The 24338-nt window shown below is 48.1% G+C and overlaps 1 pseudogene; it reads right to left on the bottom strand.

Moving 5' to 3' along the window:
* On the bottom strand, positions 1-24096 carry LOC123408637 (annotated as a pseudogene).
* Positions 24097-24338: the final 242 nt, after the last annotated feature.

Below are 24338 nucleotides of genomic sequence, written 5' to 3'. Positions count from 1 at the left end.
TCAGTAGCCGCTGTCCATGTGAAAGCCGTAGGGCGGGGAGCCGTCCATCTACACGTCGCCGAACCCGCTGCCACCGGCGAAGTACAAGTCCACGCTCGGCTCCGGCACCAAGGCCGCCTCCGGGCTCTGGTCGTTGCCGCTGCGGTGGTACGGCAGCCCGTCGACCCCCGCGCCATCACTGTCGAGGAGTAGCCGCGGCCTATTGACCTTCGCGCCCTCGCCCGCGCCGTTGCCCGCCCGCGAGGCGGTGCAGCACGTCGGGGTCGCCGATGACCCTAAGGAGGAAGGCGAGCATCTACTTGGGCCGGCGCTCCGTCTCCTGCACCCGACGCCACATGGCCGCCACGCGCTCCTCCGTGGCCATCTGCTCGTTCCTCAGCCGGGCCACCTCCATCGCCAGCATCTCACTGCTACTGCTGCTCTTGTCCTCGTCGTCGTCCTTGATGTTGCCCTTGCCGCGCTTGGTGCTGCTCTGGTGGTGCACGATGTGGCGGAGGATGTGCGTCTGGCCGCGGAGGAAGGAGGCGTGCGCGAACTCCCAGCGGTCCGGGTCGACTTTGAGGAAGCCATAGGTGTTGAGCTGCCGGACAAAGCTGTGGAAGTTGGCGGGCTTGAAGTGCGCCGGCAGCAGCATCTCCGAGAAGGCGAATGAGTCAGCGACGACGAAGCTGTTGCCGGCCGGCCCCCACGCCACGACGGCGTCGGTGGCCCGGTCGTCCACCATCCCATACGTCTTGGCCACGAACGGCGCCGCACCAGAGAAGAGAAGATGCTTGCTTGTTGCTGCTGGCTGGTTGGGGAGGGAGCGGCGAGTGCGACTCGGAGATGAGATGTCCCTGTTGCTCTCTCTCTCTCGGCTATGTAATGTACGTATAAGAACACGCTAACCAAAAGTAAAACGAAGAGGGGATCACCGCGGGTTCAATTACCAAAATAAACAGGCGCTTTTCTGTAAAACATTTTCAACTGAACCGTTTTTATACTTAAAAAGGGAGTGCGGGTTGAATACCGAAAAACGCACGGGCCTTTTGCAAAAAATTCTACCTGAAGGGCCCATGCGTTGCAACGGGAGAAAGAAATACCACACGGCACACGCTCTTAATTTATAAAAAATGTCTATAATTTGAGAATTTATAGTTACGATACAAATAAGGATGGTCTTATCCTACAAAAATGCAGTTCAAAATTTCACAGGTCTTCTATTTTAACACGGCTTGTATGTAGATTTAATACGTACAAAGAATCAGTCAAGTGACCTTCAGTTTCATCTCTAATCCTGATTTTGTTGACGTGTTCATTCCCAACCCGGATGAGTACCGGTATGAAAGAAAGACGAATAATGACTTATTTATTAAGATTGCACCCTAGATAGTATTTTTATTAAACGTTTAACAGATAAAATAATATCATATTTAAATTCTACATATTTTTCTAATCAATTTCCATGTATAATATGTTAAATTTGGAGTTACGGTTTAAAAGATATGAGTATTTAAAAAATATATTTAATATATACTACGAGTTTAATGTCATAAACAGTAAGGGCTTTTTTGTAAAATCACCTCGGTGAGTTTTCCGACGGAAGCGGTAGCCTCTTTATTATTAGGTAAAGATGAATCTCGATCGTGATGTTACACATATTCAGTGTGAGTACCAAAAGATGTAAAGTTGATAATGATAGTCCCACATACTTGTGGCACTGCCGCCTTGGTCATATCGGCGTTAAGCACATGAAGAAGCTCCATACTGATGGACTATTAGAGTCTCTTGACTTTGAATCATTTGACACATGCGAACCGTGCCTCATGGGCAAGATGACTAAGACTCCATTCTCAGGAATAATGGAGAGAGCAACCGACTTATTGGAAATAATACATACTGATGTGTGTGGTCCAATGAACGTTGAAGCTCGCGGTGGCTATCGTTATGTTCTCACTCTCACCGATGATTTGAGTAGGTATGGGTATATCTACTTGATGAAGCACAAATCTGAGACATTTGAAAAGTTCAAGGAATTTCAGAGTGAGGTCGAGAATCAACGTGACAGAAAAATTAAGTGTCTATGATCTGATCGTGGAGGAGAATATTTGAGTCACGAGTTTGGCACACACCTAAGGAAGTGTGGAATCGTTTCACAACTGACGCCGCCTGGCACACCGCAATGCAACAGAGTGTCTGAACGTCGTAATCACACTTTATTAGATATGGTACGATCTATGATGTGTCTTACCGACTTACCGCTATCATTTTGGGGATACGCATTAGAAACTGCAACATTCACTTTAAATAGGGCACCGTCTAAATCCGTTGAGACGACACCGTATGAACTATGGTTTGGCAAGAAACCTAAGTTGTCGTTTCTTAAAGTTTGGGGCTGCGATGCTTATGTGAAGAAACTTCAACCAGAAAAGCTCGAACCCAAAGCGGAGAAATGCGTATTCATAGGATACCCTAAGGAAACTATTGGGTATACCTTCTATCTTAGATCCGAAGGTAAGACCTTTGTTGCCAGGAACGGATCCTTTCTAGAGAAAGAGTTTCTCTCGAAAGAAGTAAGTGGGAGGAAGGTAGAACTTGATGAAGTAATTACACCCCCTCTCGAACAGGATAGTAGCGCAGCGCGGGAAGTTGTTCCTGTGGTGCCTACACCAACTGAAGAGGAAGTTAATGATGATGATCATGAAGCTTCGGATCAAGTTACTACTGAACCGCGAAGGTCCACAAGGGCACGCTCCGCACCAGAGTGGTACGACAACCCTGTGATGGAAATCATGTTGTTAGACAACGGTGAACCTTCGAACTATGAAGAAGCAATGGCGGGCCCGGATTCCAACAAATGGCTTGAGGCTATGAAATCTAAGATAGGATCCATGTATGAGAACAAAGTATGGACTTTGGTGGACTTGCCCGATGACCGACGAGCCATAGAAAATAAATGGATCTTCAAGAAGAAGACTGATGCAAACGGTAATGTAACCGTTTACAAAGCTCGACTTGTCGCAAAGGGTTTTTGACAAATTCAAGGAGTTGACTACGAAGAGACTTTCTCTCCCGTAGCGAAGCTGAAATCAGTCCGAATCATGTTAGCAATTGCCGCCTTTTATGATTATGAAATTTGGCAAATGGACGTCAGGACAGCGTTCCTTAACGGGAACCTTAAGGAAGAGTTGTATATGATGCAACCAGAAGGTTTTGTCGACCCTAAGGGTGCTAACAAAGTGTGCAAGCTCCAACGCTCCATCTATGGGCTGGTGCAAGCATCTCGGAGTTGGAACATTCGCTTTAATGAGGTGATTAAAGCATTTGGGTTCATACAGGTTTACGGAGAAGCCTCTCTGTACAAGAAAGTGAGTGGGAGCTCTGTAGCTTTCCTCATACTGTATGTGGATGACATATTATTGATGGGGAATAATATAGAGATGTTGGAGAGCATAAAGGCCTATTTGAACAAAAGTTTTTCAATGAAGGACCTTGGAGAAGCTGCATACATATTAGGCATCAAGATCTATAGAGATAGATCAAGACGCCTCATAGGTCTTTCGCAAAGTACATACCTTGACAAGATATTGAAGAAGCTCAATATGGAAAACTCAAAGAAAGGGTTCTTGCCAGTTTTGCATGGTATGAGATTGAGTAAGACTCAGTCGCCGACCACGGCAGCCGATAGAGAGAAGATGAGTTATGTCCCCTACGCTTCAGCCGTGGGCTCTCTAATGTATGCCATGATGTGTACCAGACCTGATATAAACCTTGCCATAAGTTTGGTAGGGAGGTACCAAAGTGATCCCGGTATGGAACACTGGACAACGGTCAAGAATATCCTTAAGTACCTGAAAAGGACTAAGGAAATGTTTCTTGTTTATGGAGGTGACGAAGAGCTCGTCGTAAAGGGTTACATCGACTCTAGCTTCGACACAGATCCGTATGACTCTAAGTCACAGACCGGATACGTATATGTGTTGAATGGTGGGGCAGTGAGCTGGTGCAGTAGCAAGCAAGAAGTCGTGGCAGCATCTACATGTGAAGCGGAGTACATAGCTGCTTCAGAAGCATCTCATGAAGGAATTTGGATGAAGGAGCTCATCACCGACCTTGGAGTGGTTCCAAGCGCGTCGGGTCCAATGACACTCTTCTGTGGTAACACTGGGGACATTGCCATAGCCAAGGAGCCTAGGTTTCACCGGAAGACGAAGCACATCAAACGCCGCTACAACTCCATCCAGGACCATGTCCAGAGTGGAGTGATAGATATTTGTAAAGTACACACGGATCTGAATATTGCAGACCCGTTGACTAAACCTCTTCCACGAGCAAAACATGACAACACCATAATGCTATGGGTGTTCGATACATCACAATGTAACTAGATTATTGACTCTAGTGCAAGTGGGAGACTGTTGGAAATATGCCCTAGAGGCAATAATAAAATGGTTATTATCATATTTCCTTGTTCATGATAATCGTCTATTGTTCATGCTATAATTGTATTAACAGGAAATAGTAATACATGTGTGAATAAATAGATCACAATGTGTCCCTCGCAAGCCTCTAGTTGGCTAGCTCGTTAGTCAATTGTGGTGACCCCGACTAGCAAGTCGAGTTCGCCGTGCCCAGTGACCCCAAGGATCAATGTTCACTGAACACAAATACTGAATAATAGAGTCTTACATCCAAGTACCGAAATTATTACATCAAATGACCAGAAGGTTGGCTTCAAGAGCAAGGCCTAAAGTCAATTAAACAGATACATCGAGTAGCGGAAACTCGTAAGGGCTGAGCGGTGCCCATGCCATCAAGCCTACACCGACAGGCATTCTGACTTGGAAGCGTCCTAGATCGCAGGTTCGTCTCCGACGGCGTACTCGCCACCAAACTCCGGTCCTTCCAGGTCTGGTCAATAACATAACCAGTGGCAAGCCAATGAGTACTTTGAATATACTCGCAAACAGCCCATGATATGAATATATTGGGTAAGGAATAGCAGTAACATGCTTCTTTAGTGGAATGCAATGTGGGGGCATGATCAGGTATATGCAACAAGTTAAAGAATTACTTTTGAAGAACAGGTTACAGATATTGACATATCTAACAAGGGTTGAACACACCGGCTCACCCTATATGCCAAGTCATCGGACTTGTCATAACCACAAGGTATCAATGAGGGCTAAACCATCCGGGTTTACCCTATATGCCAAGTCACCGATCTTGACCATATTATTGTGATTATCATAACAACACCTTTTTAACACCACACACACACACACTCACTCTTGGTTTATGCGGAAACACTGGACGTAGTTTAAGAAGCACCACCCAACTGTCCTTGACCGTGGACACGGCTATTCGAATAGTTTACACTCTGCAGAGGTAGTACGCTGGACCCACGAGAAACGGGAAACTTCCGTGTCATCCACGACTCGCGGTATATCACATATACCCGAGGTAAGTACCCGATCATCATCTTTCCCCTGACGATACTAGACAAAGAGGTCCACTCGATTGGTACCCAGCCCACATGTTGTACGTCTTACGAGCACCGACTCTGGACCGTATCAACCATGCAGGGACCAACGGTGTGCCTGGAACTCATAATAATGGCATAGTCGTCCTACCTGGCACGACCCCATCACGAGAGTGACACCGATCACTCCTGCCACTAGTTAGGTGGCTCCTTGCTAGTACCGACCAGAGTAATCAACAAAGCCCCGTCCCATAAAGGGGTATCATGATCGTACTGGTAAGGTTGGGACGGTCGACACATCATAAATCTAATCCCATTTCCGAAACCATACTCACACAAAATCACCGGTGCATCACTTCACCAAAAGTGATCACCAACTCATCATCACCCTCGGGCATTAGTGGCACCCGACGGGGTTTTCATAAACTCTTTATTTAACTCATCATCATGCTTGTGATAATATGCTCTATCTTTACTTGTCAACATGGTATAACATGACCCTCAAGGGTAGGGTCAAGCTCAATGCAATGATCTTATAACTTTACTAATCAACATGACAGTAGCATGATCCTCATAAGTGGTAGGGTCAGCTCATCATGTTTGTGCTCCCAGGAGCCATGTGAATATCATTACTATCAATGCAAGTGCTTCGAAGAAGCCTTCGGTACCATCACATAAATGATGAACCGGCATCGTGATCACATGCAACGGAAAATACTTGCTATACTAGCATGCATCATTTTATATACTTAAGTCATGGCAAAAGGGCTACTTGCCTTGGTCAGCTAGGTATCCGGGGTCTTCGAGGTCTTCCGCTCCGGATCCTCCGTCACTCGGTAACTCTACCGTCGAGAAAGGAATAAATAAATACTAGCTCTCACTAAAACAGATCACAAAGTGCCTTTAAAAATGTTGCAAGGCTTGAAAAAATTCAGTTTATTATTTTGGAAAATGTTTCCTATAGTTTTATTAGCTAACCATATTTATTTAAAACAAACAGAAGTAAACAAGTGCTCTTTAATATCATTTCATTATATCAAAATAGTTTCTGTTTTTGTTAAATGTCAACTATTGCACAATCAAATACTACTCATTTTTAGAAAATTACTGGTGGAAGCATTATATTTTTCTACTGGCTAAATCTTTTTATAAAAATCATTTAGGTTACTGGATTAAAACAAAAGAAAAAAGGCGAGGGGAACAGATCCAGCCGGCCCAGCCAGCAGGCCTGGCAACCAGGCGCGCGCGGGCCAGGTTCAAACCTGACCTGTGGGCCCCTAGGGTTAGCGTCAGCGGCTGCGCGCGCTGACTGCCCCAGGGCACCGACAGGTGGGCTCCACCTGTCGGGTCCTTCTCCTACCTCCAGCCAGAGAGGTGGAGATGGACGCCGGCGAGGCTGCCGTTGTCCTCAGGCCAAACTAAGAACAGGAACGGGTCCCTCGTGCCTCCGCCTACCTGCTCGTGGTCGGGACGTCACCGGAGGTGGTCTGGGTCGCCGGCGACGAGGTGCCCGTGGCGGAAGGGTTTCGGGCTGGTGTTGAACTAGGGGTTAGGGGCACGGATCCGCTCGGGGAAGTTAGGGGAAATGTTCCTGGTGTCAAGGGGAGTGTAATGGGAGGTCGGGCAGCGCAGGAGCCGACGTGTAGCCGGAGATAGACCGAAGCTCCGAGGCGGAGGGGCCTCGGTCGATCTCGAGCACCGGGGCTCTATGAGCTCGACTAGGTGGCTAGGGAGTGTCTACTGGTCGTGCTGAAGCTGCTTGGAGGGTGCTGGGGTGCCGGGGGGACCTATTTATAGGCCAACGACGGTGACCCGACTCGGGTGCGCCGGTGACTCACCGTGGCGTGCGTGCGGGCACAGTGAGGTGCTGGCCGCGAAACCACGGGTTCGGGACGTGGTTTAGGACCTCCTGGTGCAATGGCCGCAGAGGGAAAGCAAGTGGGGTCGAGCCGCAGCGACCGTGCATGCTCGGCCGCGTCAGGCGCGCACGGGCATGCGTCGCCTGAGCTATTGCGCGAGGGGGAGAGGGTCCCTGGGGTAGCTTTGCACTGAATGGTTGTCGGGGGAGTGTTTGGACATAACTGGGGAGGTTGGGACCGACCGGAGCGTCGTCCCCTTGCTGGTGGCTCTCTGCAGGGCGCCTAGAGCGCAGTTTTGGCATGCCACGGCATGCTGGCTCGCTTTGGGGCACTTGGGACGTGTCCTCCATGTCCTGAGTGTTGATGGGAGTGAGCCTAGCCGTTGTGGCTTAGTGGGAGCTCGAGCTGGTCAAGGGAGCAAGGAACACTAGTGTTGCCAGTACTGCCCTACAGCTCAAATTGGAGTTCTTGTCACTCAAATTGGAGTTGGGGAGGGGCTGATTGACTGGGTGCTCAGGGTGTTCTGGTGCTCTATCCCACCAAGTTTGGGGCCTTGACATTGGGTAAAACAATGGCTAGGAGGGTTTTTACTTTCCTGTGAGTAGGTGTTTGACAATGACTTGGGGTGCATCCACCCCACCACTGGAAATGAAACTTAACAGGTTTGGTCTTGGGGTAAAAACATGGGGTTCCACCAAATCTGAGCTCCATTGAACAAGTTTGGCTTTGTAAACTTGAAAATGTCTCAAAATGACCAGTACTGTCCTTTACAAAGGGTGTGTGGCCAAACAGAGTCTCACAAATCCCTTCTTTGGTGTGGAGTCCTCATTTCGGGTGTCAAACATCTGTGCAAAGTTTTAGCTCCATTGGAGAAACTTTGTAATGTAGAGTTGTTCCAACTCTACTCTGGACAGAGAGGGTTTTGGGTTCATTAGGTGCACTTCCCCACCTTGGATCAAGGTGAGATTTTAGGTGAGCACCTAATATGGCTTGGAAGGGCTCGTGAAATTTTATGGGATTTTATTGAGATAATTTCCTTTAGAAACATCTCAAAAAGCTAAAATAGAAAGAAATGGTTTTTAGGGTTTTACTCAAATAAATATTAATATAAAATAGGGTTGGAAATCTTATATATGGAAAATATATGTCCTTCTGAGCTTCCATGAATTTACTCAGAATTTTCTAAGGCTGGAAAGCAATTTTCCTTGTGGGAATATCATTACTAGCCTTAGAAACAGACATAGTTATAAAGTAGGAAAATAATATTTTAAATCATAATTTAGTGTTTTTAATGAATGAAAATGATATTTGGATCAGACCACCAACTTTGGTTGGAAGTGCCACTTGGCTTCATGAGCTAGTGGTGTATCCCAACAGGATGAAGGTGATCAAGATATAAAGGAAAAAGGATTTTTGAAGAGAGCAAAATAATAAGTTTTCATAGGTTTGAGTCATCAAACAAACAAGCACGCACTCAAACAAGGGTTCACATTGCACTCACAACATTATTTGAAAAAGTTTTAACAAGCTCTGATTTTTGCAACATAGAATACTTGGGGTGAAAAACAGGGTGTGACAGACCTATCCCTCTTACAAGAATCTCGTCCCCGAGATTCCTAAGCTAAGCGCTGAATAGCTCGGGAAATTCTGATCGGAGATAGTCTTCACGTTCCCATGTGGCTTCTGCTTCGGTATGGTTGCTCCAATGAACCTTGAAAAACTTGATGGTGCGGCTTCTGGTGCAACGCTCGTCTTCATTCAAAATGCGGATCAGTCTCTCGCGGTAGGTAAGATCCGGTTGAAGGTCAATAGCTTGATGGTCAATATCCTTGTAAAGATCGGGACGGTTCGGCACTTGCAAACACTTCCGGAGTTGTGACACGTGGAACACGTTGTGCACACCCGAAAGCTCAGGAGGTAGCTCCAACAGATAAGCTACTTCCCCGCGCCTTGCCGTGATCTTGAAGGGTCCAACGAACCTTGGAGCTAGCTTCCCTTTGACGTGGAAACGCTTGGTCCCCTTGAGAGGCGTGACTCGCAAGTACACCTGGTCTCCGGGAACAAACTCCACGTTTCTGCGGCGAGGGTCAGCGTAACTCTTCTGCCTTGACTTAGCTGCCTCCAAGTTCTCTCGGACAAGTTGAACCTTGTCCCCTGCTTCCTGCAGTGCTTCTGGTCCAAAGACTAGTCCTTCACCGGTTTCGGACCAATTGAGCGGGGTGCGGCACTTCCGCCCATATAACGCTTCGAATGGGGCCATTTGAAGACGGGACTGGTAGCTGTTGTTGTAAGAAAACTCAGCAAACGGCAGGCAGTCTTCCCACTTGGCAACATGGGCCAAAACACAAGCGCGGAGCATGTCCTCAAGTATATGGTTTACCCTCTCGGTCTGTCCGCCCGTTTGCGGGTGGAAAGCCGTACTGAAGGAGAGTTTGGTTCCGAGAGCTTCTTGAAACTTCTTCCAGAATCTTGAGGTGAATTGCGTGCCACGGTCGGACACGATCTCTTTGGGAACTCCATGGAGACTCACCACTCGATGAATGTACAGACTGGCCAGCTGGCTGCCATCGTAAGTGGTGTTGACGGGGATGAAATGGGCCACCTTGGTCAAATGATCAACTATGACCCAAATGGAGTTATGACCCTTATTTGACCGGGGCAACCCGGTGATGAAGTCCATGCCGACTTTATCCCATTTCCATTCTGGCACTTGAAGAGGTTGCAGTAATCCAGTAGGTTGCTGGTGTTCAGCCTTGACTCGCTGACATACATCGCATTTAGCGACATAGTAGCCAATCTCCCTCTTCATGCCATGCCACCAGAATCGTTCTCGGATGTCTTGGTACATCTTGGTACCACCTGGATGGATAGAGTACGGTGTGTCATGTGCCTCTTGCAGGATCAAGTCCTTAAGTTCGGCCTTGTTAGGTACGCATAAGCGCTTCCCGTACCACAGTACTCCTTGCTCATCAATCGAGAATCCTGGGGCTTTGCCTTCTCGCACCTTCCTCTTGAGGCCTTCGATACTCTTGTGCCCCTTCTGGGCTTCCTTGATGTTGTCTGCCAGAGTAGGCTTGACTTCGAGGTTGGCCAGGTACCCTGGTTTGAATATCTCAAGTCCGAAGCCCTCCATCTCTTCATACAAGACGGGTAACCTTTCCTTGAGCGTGACGTTCAAGGAGCCTGCCTTCCGGCTCAAGGCATCGGCTACCACGTTTGCCTTGCCGGGATGGTACTGAATGCTGAGGTCGTAATCCTTGATTAACTCAAGCCATCTCCGCTGTCTCATATTCAGCTCCCTTTGAGTGAAGATATATTTCAGACTTTTGTGGTCTGTATATATCTCACATCGCTTTCCCAGAAGGTAATGTCGCCACGTCTTCAGAGCATGCACTACAGCTGCTACCTCGAGATCATGGGTGACGTAGTTCTCCTCATGCGGTCGCAGTTGCCGTGACAAGTACGCCATGACCCTGCCATCTTGCATCAGGACTCCATCGAGCCCGGTTCCAGAGGCATCACAATATATCACGAATTCCTTGCTGATGTCTGGGGTAGCCAATACCGGGGCGGTAGTTAGCCTCTTCTTCAACTCCTGGAAGCTTGCTTCACACGCCGGTGTCCACTCGAACTTCCGGCTTTTCTTCAAGAGATGAGTCATAGGTCGAGCGATGCTGGAGAATCCTTCGAGAAACTTGCAGTAGTATCCCGCGAGCCCGAGGAAACTCCTGACATCCTTCACGTCCTTTGGTGATTCCCAGTTGGTCACTGTAATAATCTTGGACTGATCTACGGCCAAACCGCGTGCCGTCAGGGTATGACCCAGAAATCCAACTTCGTTCAGCCAGAACTGACACTTGCTGAATTTGGCATAAAGTTGGTGCTCTCGAAGCTTTCCCAGAACTAGCCTCAAATGTTGCTCATGCTCCTCTTCGGACTTGGAGAAGATTAATATGTCATCGATGAACACGACGACAAACTTGTCCAAGTATTCCATGAAGACCTTGTTCATGAGGTACATGAAGTAAGCTGGGGCATTTGTCAAACCGAAAGGCATGACAGTGTATTCATATAGACCGTACCGGGTCACGAATGCAGTCTTGGGTATATCTTCGGGTCGGATCTTCAACTGGTAGTATCCCAATCGAAGATCGATCTAGGAAAATACCCTGGCCCAGTTTAACTGGTCAAACAGGTCTTCGATCTTGGGGAGCGGGTACTTGTTCTTAATTGTGACTTCATTAAGAGAACGGTAGTCGACGCAGAGTCGAATGGTACCATCCTTCTTTGAAACAAATAGAACAGGTGATCCCCAAGGTGATGCACTCGGACGGATGAACCCTTTCCTGAGTTGCTCATCCAGTTGTTTCTTCAGCTCTGCCAGCTCCTCGGAACCCATCCTGTAAGGCTTTTTATATATAGGACTTGACCCAGGCATGAGCTCAATGATGAACTCGATGTATCGGTCAGGAGGCATTCCGAGTAGCTCGTCAGGAAAGACGTCCGGGTATTCACAGACTATAGGCACTTGATCAAGCTCTATCTCGGATAAACTGTTGACTCGAGATGCGTGAGTCGACACTGGCTCGGAGACAAACTTGACCTTGACCCCTTGGTTGCTTATCATGGTAATGGCCCTGTTGGCACAATCCAAAAGACTCTGGTGCTTGGCCAACCAATCCATGCCAAGGATTACTTCTACACCTTGCGATTTAAGCACAATGAGGTCTGCCGAGAAACTCGTCCCATTGATAACTATCTCGACCCTTCTACACCCTAGGTTGGTCCTCAATACTGCTCCCGGGGTTTGAATTGCCATTTGCCCATGGAGTAAAGTGGGTTTTAAGCCGCACTTCTCCGCAAACCCTTGAGTAACAAAAGAATGTGAGGCACCACAATCAAACAACACTATTGCTGGAGTTGAGTTGACGAGGAACGTACCTAGTATGCAGTCCGGGTCTTCCTGCGCTTCTTCTGCAGTGATGTGATTGATCAGGCCTCTGCCATTGAACTGTTGGTTGCGGGGGGCCTGGTTCCTTCCTGGTGCACCTTGACCGGGGTTGGGTGCATTGGGACGCGGTGCGTCGGGCTTCTTGTTGGGACACTGCCTGGAATAGTGCCCAGTCTGACCACACCCAAAGCAGGTGACTTGCTCCGGAGGGTTGGTCTTGACTCCACCGTTGTTCGGCGGGTTGACTACAGGCTTGGCTTGCTGCTGAGGCTGATAATTTTGGCGGAACACCGGATACTTGTACTGCTGCTGCTGAAAGTTGGGTCTTGCAGGTGCTGACTGCCATGGTCTTGGTCTTGCGTTACCGGGTCCTCCACTGCCTATCAGTTTGCGCTTGCGGGTGTCGTCCATCGCACGACGCTTGTCTTCCAGCATAAGCGCCTTGTTGACCAGCTCGCTGAAAGTCTGGCAGTCGCAAACCACCAGCTGGTATTGCAGGGACTGCTGTAACCCTTCCATGAAGCGTTCCACCTTAGCAGCCTCAGTGTTAACATCTTCAGGCGCGTACCTCGACAAGAGGTTAAACTTTTGCAGGTACTCCTTAACAGTTCCACTGCCCTGCCTCAAGGCTCGGAATTCTTGCTTCTTAATGGTCATCAGTCCAGGTGGAATGTGAGCCGCGCGAAATCCTTCCTTGAACATCTCCCAAGTGATGATTTGCCCTGCCCGCATGATCTGGAATCCATCCCACCATGCCCTGGCGGTGCCTCCGAGACAGTGAGAAGCATAAAGGACTTTCTCATGATCATCGGTGCACTTGACCAGCGCGAGGAGGTCTTCAATGGTGCGAATCCAGTCATCGGCATCGAGGGGTTCAGTTGACTCCGTGAATATGGGGGGCGTCATCCGCATGAACTCAGAAAGAGTAGAGCGACCACCGCCATTCCCATTCCGCGGCGGGTTGTCCACCAGAACTTGAGTCAGCTACTGGATAGCGGCATTGCTGGCTTGACGCTCCTCCCGAAGAGCTTGAAGGAACTGAGACATCGTCAAGTTCTCAGGAGGAGGTGGTGGCGGAAGGTCTCTAGGCTGCTCGTGGTGACCTCCAGCGTGAGCTTCTCCTTCGGTTCCCTGCGGCGTCTCTGAGGAGCCGGCGCCGGGGTTGCCGAAGGTGCTGTTGCGGGTTGCGTTCACCATCCTGTCATAGAAACAGACAGGTCAAAATGCCACCTTGCTCGGGAATACAAGGATTTGTTCCTAGTAAGAGGGGGTCCAATACGTGCATGTGCCAAGTTTTCAAAACGAGGTTTTTGACAAACTGGAAATTGCATTCATAACAACTAGGTGATGTAGTCACTTACAGGCTGCCTACGGCAATAGGTGACTTACATCAAGCACACATACGCAATTAAAACGGATACATTGATACCCTGTGCTCGGGTACTCTCAATTGCCTACACAAAAATCTACGCGGCGGACTGCTCTGTCTCAAAGGCGGGTTCAACAGGATCCTCATCTTCATCAACATCCTCTACCTTTATAGGAGTGGAAGAAAGGATCTGCACATCACGGCGTCTCTTGGGCGAGGCGGCGAAGATCTCAGTGTACTCTTCCGCTGTCAGGCGGCGACTCCGAAGAGGGACTGCCTGGATGGGTAACACACCACCCCTAGTGGCAACAACTGCCCTCCCTTCAGGTGCGTCTGCCTTCTTTACTTTGCGGTTCTCCATCTTCTCAGTGTGGAGCAGGCCCTTGCCTAGGTGCAGCTCTTGGCGAAGCTTGACTGATTCCTTGACCAAGAAGTGTGTCAGGGTGTCCGACGAGAGACTGAAGTAGGTCTGAAACCTTAATGGCATTCCATCCTCTGTGGCTGGGGTGAGTGTCCAACTCCCATCCACTCCTTCCTTAATGAAAGGTAGATGACAAGTGACAGGCTCATTAGCCATCTTAGGGAGGATGCTGCGGAGACGCACGAGCGCCTCTCGTGCGACCGTCTCCACTGCCAACATCAGTTCTCCCATCTGTGGTCCTTCGAAGAACCAACTAGACGGGGAGTTATTAGCCTTCACAATCACGTCGACGTGATATTCCTTGGTGTCGGCGTTGACCCAGTGCTCGTGGTAGAGGAAGATGGGTGTGCGTCGTACGTGGCACTTCTCGAGACAATCCACCAGGAGTAGTGGAAAGCCGGCCTCCAGAAGCGTCTCAGGTACGGCAGCCATCTACAAGGCATAGGAGAGAAGTCAAAAGGTTCTATGTGCAAAAGTCTTGTGCAAGGCTGGCGCTCTAACGTTCTCGGCTAACGTCCATGCTATCTAAGGCTTCCTACAGTTAGGATGGCTCTGAGACCAGTTCTATGGTGACCCCGACTAGCAAGTCGAGTTCGCCGTGCCCAGTGACCCCAAGGATCAATGTGCACTGAACACAGATACTGAATAATAGAGTCTTACATCCAATTACCGAAATTATTACATCAAATGACCAGAAGGTCGGGTTCAAGAGCAAGGCCTAAAGCCAATTAAACGGATACATCGAGTAGCAGAAACTCGTAAGGCCTGAGCGGTGCCCATGCCATGAAGCCTACACCGACAGAAATTCTGACTTGGAAGCGTCCTAGATCGCAGGTTCGTCTCCGAAGGCGTACTCGCCACCAAACTCCGGTCCTTCCAGGTCTGGTCAATAACATAACCAGTGGCAAGCCAATGAGTACTTTGAATGTACTCGCAAACAACCCATGATATGAATATATTGGGTAAGGAATAGCAGTAACATGCTTCTTTAGTGGAATGCAATGTGGGGGCATGATCAGGTATATGCAACAAGTTAAAGAATTACTTTTGAAGAACAGGTTACAGATATTGACATATCTGACAAGGGTTGAACACACCGGCTCACCCTATATGCCAAGTCATCGGACTTGTCATAACCTCAAGGTATCAATGAGGGCTAAACCAGCCGGGTTTACCCTATATGCCAAGTCACCGATCTTGACCATATTATTGTGATTATCATAACAACACCTTTTTAACACCACACACACACACTCACTCTTGGTTTATGCGGAAACACTGGACGTAGTTTAAGCAGCACCACCCAACTGTCCTTGACCGTGGACACGGCTATTCGAATAGTTTACACTCTACAGAGGTAGTACGCTGGACCCACGAGAAACGGAAACTTCCGTGTCATCCACGACTCGCGGTATATCACATATACCCGAGGTAAGTACCCGATCATCATCTTTCCCCTGACGATACTAGACAAAGAGGTCCACTCGATTGGTACCCAACCCACATGTTGTACGTCTTACGAGCACCGACTCTGGACCGTATCAACCATGCAGGGACCAACGGTGTGCCTGGAACTCATAATAATGGCATAGTCGTCCTACCTGGCACGACCCCATCACGAGAGTGACATCGATCACTCCCGCCACTAGTAATGTGGCTCCTTGCTAGTACGGACCAGAGTAATCAACAAAGCCCCGTGCTATAAAGGGGTATCGTGGTCGTACTGGTAAGGTTGGGACGGTCGACACATCATAAATCTAATCCCATTTTCGAAACCATACTCACACAAAATCACCGGTGCATCACTTCACCAAAAGTGATCACCAACTCATCATCACCCTCGGGCATTAGTGGCACCTAACGGGGTTTTCATAAACTCTTTATTTAACTCATCATCATGCTTGTGATAATATGCTCTATCTTTACTTGTCAACATGGTATAACATGACCCTCAAGGGTAGGGTCAAGCTCAATGCAATGATCTTATAACTTTACTAATCAACATGACAGTAGCATGATCCTCATAAGTGGTAGGGTCAGCTCATCATGTTTGTGCTCCCAGGAGCCATGTGAATATCATTACTATCAATGCAAGTGCTTCGAAGAAGCCTTTGGTACCATCACATCAATGATGAACCGGCATCGTGATCACATGCAATGGAAAATACTTGCTATACTAGCATGCATCATTTTATATACTTAAGTCATGGCAAAAGGGCCGCTTTCCTTGGTCAGCTAGGTATCCGGGGTCTTCGAGGTCTTCCGCTCCGGATCCTCCGTCACTCGGTAACTCTACCGTCGAGAAAGGAATAAATAAATACTAGCTCTCACTAAAACAGATCACAAAGTGCCTTTAAAAATGTTGCAAGGCTTGAATAAATTCAGTTTATTATTTTGGAAAATGTTTCCTATAGTTTTATTAGCTAACCATATTTATTTAAAAGCAAACAGAAGTAAATAAGTGCTCTTTAATATCATTTTATTATATCAAAATAGTTTCTGTTTTTGTTAAATGTCAACTATTGCAGAATCAAATACTACTCAATTTTAGAAAATTACTGGTGGAAGCATTATATTTTTCTACTGGCTAAATCTTTTTATAAAAATCATTTTGGTTACTGGATTAAAACAAAAGAAAAAAGGCCAGGGGAACAGATCCAGCCGGCCCAGCCAGCAGGCCTGGCCACCAGGCGCGCGCGGGCCAGGTTCAAACCTGACCTGCGGGCCCCTGGGGTCAGCGTCAGCGGCTGCGCGCGCTGACTGCGCCAGGACACCGACAGGTGGGCTCCACCTGTCGGGTCCTTCTCCTACCTCCAGCCAGAGAGGTGGAGATGGACGCCGGCGAGGCTGCCATTGTCCTCAGGCCAAACTAAGAACGGGAACGGGTCCCTCGTGCCTCCGCCTACCTGCTCCTGGTTGGGACGTCACCGGAGGTGGTCTGGGTCGTCGGCGACGAGGTGCCCGTGGCGGAAGGGTTTCGGGCTGGTGTCGAACTAGGGGCCAGGGGCATGGATCCGCTCGGGGAAGTTAGGGGAAATGTTCCTGGTGTCAAAGGGAGTGTAATGGGAGGTCGGGCAGCGCAGGAGCCGACGTGTAGCCGGAGATCGACCGGAGCTCCGAGGCGGAGGAGCCTCGGTCGATCTCGAGTACCAGGGCTCTGCGAGCTCGACTAGGTGGCCAGGGAGTGTCTACTGGTCGTGCTGAAGCTTCTTGGAGGGTGCTGGGGTGCCGGGGGGACCTATTTATAGGCCAACGACGGTGACCCGACTCGGGTGCGCCGGTGACTCACTGTGGCGTGCGTGCGGGCACAGTGAGGTGGTGGCCGCGAAACCACGGGTTCGGGACGTGGTTTAGGACCTCCTGGTGCAATGGCCGCAGAGGGAAAGCAAGTGGGGTCGAGCCGAAGCGACCGTGCATGCTCGGCCGCGTCAGGCGCACACGGGCACGCGTCGCGTGAGCTCTTGCGCGAGGGGGAGAGGGTCCCTGGGGTAGCTTTGCACTGAATGGTTGTCAGGGGAGTGTTTGGACATAACTGGGGAGGTTGGGACCGACCGGAGCGTCGTCCCCTTGCTGGTGGCTCTCTGCAGCGCGCCCAGAGCGCAGTTTTGGCATGCCACGGCATGCTGGCTCACTCTGGGGCACTTGGGACGTGTCCTCCATGTCATGAGTGTTGCTGGGAGTGAGCCTAGCCGTTGTGGCTTAGTGGGAGCTCGAGCTGGTCAAGGGAGCAAGGAACACTAGTGTTGCCAGTACTGCCCTACAGCTCAAATTGGAGTTCTTGTCACTTGTGTTTGGAGTTGGGGAGGGGCTGATTGACTGGGTGCTCAGGGTTTTCTGGTGCTCTATCCCATCAAGTTTGGGGCCTTGACATTGGGTAAAACAGCGGCTAGGAGGGTTTTCACTTTCCTGTCAGTAGGTGTTCGACAGTGACTTGGGGTGCATCCACCCCACCACTGGAAATGAAACTTAACAGGTTTGGTCTTGGGGTAAAAACATGGGGTTCCACCAAATCTGAGCTCCATTGAACAAGTTTGGCTTTGTAAACTTGAAAATGTCTCAAAATGACCAGTACTGTCCTTTTACAAAGGGAGTGTGGCCAAACAGAGTCTCACAAATCCCATCTTTGGTGTGGAGTCCTCATTTGGGGTGTCAAACATCTGTGGAAAGTTTCAGCTCCATTGGAGAAACTTTGTAATGTAGAGTTATTCCAACTCTACTCTGGACAGAGAGGGTTTTGGGTTCATTAGGTGCACTTCCCCACCTTGGATCAAGGTGAGATTTTAGGTGAGCACCTAATATGGCTTGGAAGGGCTCCTGAAATTTTATGGGATTTTATTGAGACAATTTCCTTTAGAAACATCTCAAAAAGCTAAAACAGACAGAAATGGTTTTCAGGGTTTTACTCAAATAATATTAATATAAAATAGGGTTGGAAATCTTATATATGGAAAATATATGTCCTTCTGAGCTTCCATGAATTTACTCAGAATTTTCTAAGGCAGGAAAGCAATTTTCCTTGTGGGAATATCATTACTGGCCTTAGACACAGACATAGTTATAAAATAGGAAAATAATATTTTAAATGATAATTTAGTGTTTTTAATGAATGAAAATGATATTTGGATTAGACCACTAACTTTGGTTGGAAGTGCCACTTGGCTTCATGAGCTAGTGGTGTATCCCAACAGGATGAAGGTGATCAAGATATAAAGGAAAAAGGATTTTTGAAGAGAGCAAAATAATAAGTTTTCATAGGTTTGAGTCATCAAACAAACAAGCACACACTCAAACAAGGGTTCACATTGCACTCACTACATTATTTGAAAAAGTTTTAACAAGCTCTGATTTTTGCAACATAGAATACTTGGGGTGAAAAACAGGGTGTGACATCAATAGATGATCATGGTTTCCTGATCATGGGCATTAGATGTCATTGATAACGGGATCACATCATTGGGAGAATGATGTGATGGACAAGACCCAATCCTAAGCATAGCACTGGATCGTATTGTTCGTATGCTAAAGATTTTCTAATCTCAAGTATCTTTTCCTTCGACCGTGAGATTGTGCAACTCCCGGATACCGTAGGAGTGCTTTGGGTATATCAAACGTCACAACGTAACTGGGTGACTATAAAGGTGCACTACGGGTACCTCCGAAAGTGTCTGTTGGGTTGGTACAAATCGAGATCGGGATTTGTCACTCCGTGTGACGGAGAGGTATCTCTGGGCCCACTCGGTAGAACATCATCATGATCTCAATGTGACTAAGGAGTTAGTCACATGATGACGTGCTATGGAACGAGTAAAGAGAATTACCGGTAACGAGATTGAACAAGGTATAGGTATACCGACGATCGAATCTCGGGCAAGTTCTATACCGACAGACAAAGGGAATCGTATACGGGATTGATTGAATCCTTGACATCGTGGTTCATCCGATGAGATCATCGTGGTGCAAGTGGGAGCCACCATGGGTATCCAGACCCCGCTGATGGTTATTGGCCAGAGAGGTTCTCGGTCATGTCTGCCTGTCTCCCGAACCCGTAGGGTCTACACGATGACGCTAGGGTTATAGGGAATTGTTATACGAGTTTACCGAAAGTTGTTTCGAGAGTCCCGGATGAGATCCCGGACGTCACGAGGAGCTCCGGAATGGTCCGGAGGTAAAGATTGATATATAGGACGGATGGTTTCGGACACCGGAAGTGTTTCGGGCATCACCGGTAATGTACCGGGACCACCGGAGGTGGCCCCGGGGGTCCACCGAAGGGGGGCAACGACCCTGGGAGGTAAGGTGGGCCAAGTGGGGGAGGGAAGCAGCCCCTAGGTGGGCTGGTGCGCCTCCCCACTCAGCCCAATGCGCATGGGAGAGGGAAGGAGGGGGGGGGGGAAACCCTAGGCACAGGTGGGCCTTAGGCCCACCAGGTGGTGCGCCACCCCCTCCCACCCTAGCCGCTGCCTCCTTTCCCATCTGGTGGCTGCCGCACCACCTAGGGGGAACCCTAGGGGTGGTGCACCCCCCTCCCCCTCCTCCTATAAATAGAGAGGGGTTTTGGCCCTCGGGAGACAGACTTCTCCCTCTCCCTCGGCGCAGCCCTGCCCTTCTTTCTCCTCCTCTCTGCCGGTGCTTGGCGAAGCCCTGCCGGGAGAGCTCGTCTCTCCATCGACACCACGCCGTCGTGCTGCTGGAGTTCTTCACCAACCTCTCCCTCCTCCTTGCTGGATCAAGGTGCGGGAGACGTCACCGGGCTGCACGTGTGTTGAACGCGGAGGTGCCGTAGTTCGGCACTAGATCGGAATCACACCGGATCCGAATCGCTGCGAGTACGTCTCCATCAACCGCGTTCTAGTAACGCTTCCGCTTAGCGATCTTCAAAGGTATGAAGATGCTCTTACCCCTCTCTCGTTGCTGGTCTCTCCATAGGAAGATCTGAATATGCGTAGGAAATTTTTGAATTTATGCTACGTTTCCCAACAAACCTATGCTTTGAAAGTAGTCTCAAAAGGGGTAGTTATCCAAAGGTATACGAAAACTTCCACCTTCATGTGCATTGAATAGTTAGATAAGTTTGATTCATCTCAATTAGTTTTGAGTTGTGGTTTTGGTAATATTGAAGTTATATTAGTAAGGTGTTGTGAATCTAGAAATACTTGTCTTGAAGTTAGTAATTCCCGTAGCATGCACGTATGGTGAACCGCTATGTGATGAAGTCTGAGCATGATTAGTCTATTGATTGTCATCCTTTGTGTGGCGGTCGGGATCGCGCGATGGTTTATACCTACCAACCCTTCCCCTAGGAGTATGCGTTGAATGCTTTGTTTCGATTACTAATAACACTTTTGCAACAATTATATGAGTTCTTCATGACTAATGTTGAGTCCATGGTTTAGATGCACTTTCACCTTCCACCATCACTATCTTCTTAGTGCCGTGCAACTTTCGATGGTGCACAAAACCCACCATTAGCCTCCCTCAAAATAGCCACCATACCTACCTACTATGGCTTTTTCAAAGTCATTCCGAGATATATTGCCATGCAACAACCAACATGACATGTGCCACCACGTCTACATTGCCATTGCATGATCGTAAGATAGCTAGCATGATGTTTCCATTAATGCCTATGCCATGCTAGATCTTTGTCACGGTACACTACCGAAGGCATTCCATATAGAGTCATCGTTGCTCTAAGTTTTGAGTTGAAAGTGTGATGATCATCATTGATGGAGCATTGTCCCATGTGAGGAAATACAAGAGGCCAAAGATGCCCACCAAAAAAAAGAGGCCAAAGAGCCCACCAAAAAAAAGAGAGAAAAAGAGAGAAGGGACAATGTTACCACCTTTCCACACTTGTGCATATTAAGCACCATGATCTTCATGATTGAGAGTCTCTCATTTTGTCACTACCATATAGCTAGTGGGAAATTTTCATTATATAACTTGGCTTGTATATTCCAATGATAGGCTTCCTCAAAATTTCCTTAGGTCTTCGTGAGCAAGCAAGTTGGATGCACACCCACTAGTTTTCCTTAAGAGCTTTCACATACTCTTAGCTCTAGTGCATCATTTGTATGGCAATCCCTACTCATTCACATTGATATCTATTTATGAGCATCTCCACAGCTCATTGATATGCCTAGTTAATGTGATCATCTTCTCCTTATTTTGTCTTGCAACCTCCACCACACTCCACACCACTTATAGTGCTAAAACCATGGCTCACGTTCATGTATTGCTTGAGAGTTGAAAAGGTTTGAGAAGTTAAAGGTGTGAAAACAATTACTTGGCCAATACCGGGGTTGTGCATGATTCAAATTCGTTATGCAATGATGATAGAGCATAGCCAGACTATATGCTTTTGTAGGGATAACTTTCTTTTGGTCTTGTTATTCTGAAAGTTCATGATTACCTTGCTAGTTTGCTTGAATTATTATTGTTTCCACATCTATAGCAAACTATTGTTTTGAATCTAATGGATCTGAACATTCACGTCACATAAGAGGAGGTACAAAGGACATCTATGCTAGGTAGCATGAAAACATCAAAAATTCATTCTTTATCACTTCCCTACTCAAGGACGAGCAGGAGTTAAGCTTGGGGATGCTTGATACATCTCAAACGTATCTATAATTTTTGATGGTTTCATGCTGTTATCTTGTCATCTTTGGATGTTTTATGTACCTTTTATATATTTTTTGGGAATAATTATTAATTCAGTGCCAAGTGCCAGTTCCTGTTTTTTCTGTGTTTTTGGCTCTTTTCAAATCTGATTTTGGAACGAAGTCCAAATGGAATAAAATCCCCGAAATAAATTTTTCCCGAACGGAAGAAGATCAGGGGGCTTGAGGGCCAAGCCAGGAGGGTTACAGGGGGCCCACAAGCCCCCTATCCACCACCAGGGGGGCGGCGGCCAGCAGGCTTGTGGCCTCCCTAGCGCCCCCCTGACCTAGCTCCTCCGCCTATATATTCCCTAGAATACAGAAGAAAAAATCAGGGAATCCTTGAAAACACTTTTCCGCCGCCGCAAGCTTCCGTTTCCGCGAGATCTCATCTGGAGACCCTTCCCGGTGCCCTGCCGGAGGGGGCTTTGGAGTTGGAGGGCTTCTACATCAACATCATCGCCCCTCCAATGACTCGTGAGTAGTTCACTTCAGACCTACGGGTCCGTAGTTAGTAGCTAGATGGCTTCTTCTCTCTCTTGGATCTTCAATACAAAGTTCTCCATGATCTTCATGGAGATCTATCCGATGTAATCCTCTTTGGCGGTGTGTTTGTCGAGATCCGATGAATTGTGGATTTGTGATCAGATTATCTATGATATATATTTGAGTCTTTGCTGATTTCTTATATGCATGATTTGATATCCTTGTAAGTCTCTCCGAGTCTTGGGTTTTCTTTGGCCAACTAGATCTATGATTCTTGCAATGGGAGAAGTGCTTGGTTTTGGGTTCTTAATGTGTGGTGACCTTTCCCAGTGACAGTAGGGGCAGCAAGGCACACATTGTGTAGTTGCCATCAAGGGTAACAAGGTGGGATTTGTCGTAGATATGAGATTGTCGATCTACATCATGTCATCTTGCTTAAGGCGTTACTCTGTTCTTTTGGACTTAATACACTAGATGCATGCTGGATAGCGGTCGACATGTGGAGTAATAGTAGTAGATGCAAAAAGTATCGGTCTACTTGTTTTGGACGTGATGCCTATAGATATAATCATTGCCATAGATGACGTCACGACTTTGCGCGGTTCTATCAATTGCTCGACAGTAATTCGTTCACCCACCGTCTACTTGCTTTCATGAGAGAAGCCACTAGTAAACACTACGGCCCCCGGGTCTATTCACATCTATCGTTTCCACTTTTCCTTTTACTTTGCTTTGTTATTTTGTTGCTTTCAGTTCTCACTTGGCGAAGAATCTATAAGGGATTGACAACCCCTTCATAGCGTTGGGAGCAAGCCTTTTGTGTTTGTGCAGGCACTTGTGATACTCCTTCACTGGATCGATACCTTGGTTCTCAAACTGAGGGAAATACTTACCACCGCTGCGCTACATCACCCTTTCCGCTTCGAGGGAACACCAACGCAAGGCTCCAAGCACACGGGGAAATCCTTTGCATATTTTCCTAGGAAGTCCCTTAAGGCGTAGCCGTAGCAGAAGGATTCCTGGTGCCGTAGCACGTTTCTGGCGCCGTTGGAAGGTCTTTTGTTGCTGTAGCAGTTGACTTGAGCTCGTCCGAGGCGGCACGCTCTTTCTCGGTGCTCCCTTCGCCCTCCGCCGCCGCCGTCTGGGTCGACTTCCCCAGGGTGCCCGGGGCCCTGCTCGTCGCATTTGTATGAGCATGAGCTTTCACGAAGAAAACAAGATAAAGGGGAATGGGCCGGCTGAAGGATTTACCCGGTGCTGACGGGAACCGCCCGCCTGGAAGGTCCCACCGGCGGGACCCGCTGCTTCTTTCCGCCACCTTCGTGGCCGCCAACGAATGCCCCCCGGCTTCTCGCTTAGGAAGCTTATAACGACCAAGATGCGGCATTTTTCTTATTTGGGGACGAGACCTCAAAAGTAGAAAGGGTCGCATCTTAGCGTATCGCAAGTAGCATAACAATGCCATTACATAAATAGAGAGATGAGTATAATATTCGGCTTACACTCGCCACATGCTAATTTACAATCCACACAAGCATTCATTATTCATACATAAGACCAGGTCCGACTACAGACAAGATAAATGACAAAATCATGCTATCCCATCTTGCTAGTCCCACGATCGCGACC

Source organism: Hordeum vulgare, chromosome 7H, assembly GCF_904849725.1.
Source record: "Hordeum vulgare subsp. vulgare chromosome 7H, MorexV3_pseudomolecules_assembly, whole genome shotgun sequence".
Lineage (NCBI taxonomy): Eukaryota > Viridiplantae > Streptophyta > Magnoliopsida > Poales > Poaceae > Hordeum > Hordeum vulgare.
Note: the sequence above shows the minus strand (reverse complement) of the source record. Positions and strands in the feature narration are given on the sequence as shown.